Raw genomic sequence first — 4,497 nt, forward strand, 5'->3', positions numbered from 1 at the left:
TTGCAAATAGAACATTTGAAAATCTACCAGCATGAAAGCACCCATACTGCCACCCATTTCTGTTTCCTTTTTGTAGAATCGATTGATGCAAAAGGAAAAGAGACAATCATAGATATTGATGGCAAGAGAAGCAGCATTTGGAACTCAGTGCAGAAAGGAATAAAAACAGGCAGAATTCAGAAAAGTTTAACTAGACATGGATTGTGACCAAACTTGACCAAGCCGTTCCTGAGTTTTCCTCACAGTAATTCTTGGCTTATTTGCATTTTTCTCAATGATGAAACCGTCAGAACAGAGCGTGACACTGGTGGCCTACATGCGGTCTCCATGTTGGCCCAGGTGCTGGTATCCCTGGCCAACTTGTACTTTTAAATCAACGTAATATCCTTGGCCTCTGTCTCTGTGGCCTTTGTTTTCTCCCCTTTTCTGCTGATGCCCAAGAAGAGTATGTTCTGCCATGCAAAACCCAGGAGAGAAGCTCCTCAAAAGCCATCAGGAAAAGATGCCGTCTTAGCCGAGCCCCATAAGGATCACCAACCAGTCTGCCAAGAGTCACTCAACATTTCAGGGCCTGTGGATGATCGCCAGTTGGGCAGCCCAACACTGAAAAATGTGGCTTTGAGAGTTGTTACACAGTGGTTCAAGACTTGAAGGAGTGCTACTCCTCGAAGCATCTTTTTACTGGTTCCTCTAGCGGGCTTTATCCACAGCAGGTTTTTACCAGGTTTTGAGCTATGTTCAAATCCTGTGGGATGAGAAGTTACCATCCCAAAGTTATACAATATATAATGGAATGGTGGAGGTCCTTGCAACCTTTGGAGGAGCCAGGGCAGCCTTCTCAGCAGGCTACATGAAAGTCAACTGGGATATTTTGGAAGAGTTAGCTCTGAGGATCTTCTCAGCAGCAGGTGCAGGTTCTCTGTTTTCTCAAGCATTACACAACTAATATTTGGTTGAACTATGCTGGTCTTTTGATATTCAAGTCAAGTTACATGTTTCTTATAACCATAATGGCATTTCAGATCACAGTTAACCTGAGCATGGAACGCTACGCCCTGGTGTTTGGAATCAACACCTTCGTGGCCTTGGTGATCCAGACCACCCTAACTGTGATTGTGGTGGATCAGGAGGGCTCCACCTGCCAATCAGCATTCAGTTTTTGATTTATGGAAGTTATTTCTCAGTCTTTGCTGGAATTTTCCTAATGAGAAGCATTTACATAATTTATTCAGCCAAATGCAAGAATAAAGAATGTCCTTCTCCTACTGATCGGAATCCGAATGGATTGGTTGACTCAACGTTGATATGGGCACAATAACATGGTTTTAGCCTGGGATCCCCTAACATGGAATCAGAGGATGGGTGACTGATTGTAATATATGGTACTTTACATATGTACTCAGTTATTTTAATGTTTTGTCCTAGATTAAGATACTGTGAAAATGGGAAGCAGATGCTTAGTGTGTGCAGGACTTTTGACTGGGTTGAGTTGGAGTGTTTGGAGACGGATGGGGGTGATGGTGGTTGACAGCACTGAGTTGTAGATGTGACTGTGGTTGAGCGGGGAGGTTTGGAGTTGAGTGTGTCCCCAGAGGGAGACCTGGAGGATGGAGCATGGGACTGTGTGGCACAGTGAACCCTGTAGTAGACGATGACGGTGATTGGGAGTACACCTATAGGAATGATCTTTCATGAACTGGAATGGGTGTATGTCACTACTGCAAAGAGCTGTTGGTGGAGTGATATATAGGAAAGAGTGCACTGCTTGCAGACTATGGACTATAGTTAAAAAGTGGTATTCTGATATTCTTCCCACGGTCAAGTGTGCCGCAGCAATCCTGAGGGTCAATGGTAGTGGGGAATAAGGGGTATGTGATGTTTGGGGTTGTGTTTTTTTTTTCCATTTAAAAAAAAATGCTATTTGGGATTCTCTGTTTTGTTTTGTTTTGTTTTGGAGAGATGGGGGTGTTCTGGAACTGATTGTGGTGACAAACGCACAAAACTATGTGATGGTACCGTGTACCACTGGTAGTGCACTTTGGATGGATTGTGTGGTGTGTGGATGCATCTTGATGAAACTGCTGAAAAAGTAAAAAATTAAAAATTAAAAAAAAAAAAAAGGAAAGGAAATAGCTTGGTGAGACTAGTTGGCCATGTGGCCAAGGAAGGATGCCCAAGAAGGTGGACATGGTGAGGACATGTTATATGTGTTCAATAAATATTGGATGAATGGATGAACAGACAGACAAATAAATAAATAAGTAACTTTTGATCAGAGACAGATAAAACAAATCCAGACCAATAAAATGTTTGGCTTCCTCCTCCAGAAGATGAAGCAATGTATTTGCCAAAAATATTCATTGTAGAGGCACAGAAGTATCCAAACTGCTCTGGAAACATTTTTTCTTTGATCTCTTTTTTTTCTCACAGCCTGGTCCCTTTGGTGCAGTCTGCAGAACTGCAGTTTCAAAGGAGCTGATGAGAAGTTTGGGTCAGGTGATCAGAGAAGGTAACAGATGGCTGGATGTCCTCATTTTGCAAATGCCTCTATATCCGTGCTGCTTAAAAGCATTCTAACTAGCATAGAGTCAGGCGTGTGCTATCTTTTGATTACAGCCCAAGTTTCCAGAACCCCAGATTAGTGGGATTAGCTAAATCTCATAGCTTCATCCTCTGTGATGACCCTATGCATCCGCTGATGTCAGAGGCTTTCAGACTTCAATGAATTCTGCTTTGCTATATCTTGTTTTAGTTTGGATTTTCCCCAGCATTCGCCCTTTGGATGGGATTGTGGTTGGCTCACATTTTTCTTCTGACTATTTAAAGACAAGCGAATGAACTCGGAGAGGGTAAGTCAAGGTGACACAGGCGACCTGAGATAGAGCTGGGGTTTCTGCCATCGATCCCTAGCAATCAAAAGCACCCATTAACCATATCACAGTTCTGTGACAGGATAGCAGACAAGCACAGACAGATTTATAGATGTGGTACAATGGGGAATAGCCAGTCTTTCCAATTCTTTTGGAGAAAGAGCTGAGCTAAGGAGAAAACTTAAGTGCACAGAACACCATAAAAGCACCATCCGTGTTTATATTTAAGCTCACAGGCAGCATTTTAATCACTTCTAGCTACAATCAGAATGCCTTTAAGCCCGTTATTGCCCCCAGCTTTCCATCTAGAAGGAAAGGATGTTTGCTAAGTGTTTAAGCCATAGCATCTTTCTTAGTTTCTAAGTGAACCTTTTCCAGTTTAAGTAACTTGCAGGGGTGGGGGGTGGGGAGGATATCATCTTTTCTTTTTTCCAGAGAAGGAATTACTGATTAGACAGAACAAATACAGGAGACCCCGCATGTTGAAATCAGGAGGAGAGCTTTGAATGGCCTAGAATCAAATTTCTTAAAACTCTATTCCACCTGTGTTGCTGAAAATAGAGCTGATGGCTCTCTGCATTTTTGTCTCCATTTTTTGTAGTTATTGCTCTCTATTCCTTTATTGCCAAGGATCTGTTATACAGATCCTTTGGGGGGCTCTTTTCCCTCATGACTGGCTCATTGCTTGTCCCATGGTAGAGCTCCCTGGAGACCTCATTGAGAATCAGCCCAGAAGAAAAGGAAATGTGATCGGAGCGGTTCTGTTAGCGTGCGATTGCCAAAGTCCCCACAACATCTCCGGCCTCTTTTGACCCATAAAAACATCACAAAGAAGACACCTCAGGTTTTGGTGTCATTTTCATCCTTTTTTACAAAAGCGTGAACAGCCACATTACAATGGCCATGGCAAGAATAAAATCTATTTCACTGGTGGCAATTATCTTCATTGAGTTTTGGAGGTAATTGATGTGCAAAAGGTCCTTTTCTCCATGGAAGGCCAGTGGAGAAAGAACCTGAAAAACCTCCCCCAGGAGAAATGGACAGAATGCATCCAGCAGGAACTTGACATTTCATCCACCAGTGATCTCCACTATATAAACCAACTAAGATAAAAGTTCTCTCTCAGGTAGAAAGCAGGAACTTAGAGGGATGTGCAATAGGGAACATGAGCTTTAAAACTGAACAGCTGCTACTGGCCCTTGCAGGAAACTAATGAAGTCAGGCAGGCTTCCAAGAATCACGATTTTCAGTCATTCTAGTGGACTGAGATACAAGGAAGAGATTCATCGCCCTCCCTCCACCATCTTGCTCAGAACACATAAACCTTCTGAATAAAATAGAACCCTCTAAAAAACAGATTTCCACACAGAGTCCAGCAAGTAAGAGCTGAAACTTCTGTGGCCCAGGGAGAATCACACCCAAATAAAGGGCCTCATGGGCTGGGAGCTGGACTTTTAGCCCACAAAGTGAGGCACGAGATCATGTCCAAGCCTGCGGGCACAGGAGGTGCTTGCATAACATCCGGAGTCTCAAAACTGATTGATGTTTTAAATAACTGTCACTATCAGAATTAAAACCTGCACTCAGTTTGGCTTGTCCAAGCTTGTTTGACATTCTAAGTGGCAGT

General features: G+C 43.0%; 1 pseudogene; it reads left to right on the plus strand.

Annotated features, from left to right (window-relative positions):
* Positions 1–277: 277 nt before the first annotated feature.
* Positions 278–1,318, plus strand: LOC119511305 (annotated as a pseudogene).
* Positions 1,319–4,497: the final 3,179 nt, after the last annotated feature.

This window comes from Choloepus didactylus, chromosome 16, assembly GCF_015220235.1.
Source record: "Choloepus didactylus isolate mChoDid1 chromosome 16, mChoDid1.pri, whole genome shotgun sequence".
NCBI classification, from domain to species: domain Eukaryota; kingdom Metazoa; phylum Chordata; class Mammalia; order Pilosa; family Megalonychidae; genus Choloepus; species Choloepus didactylus.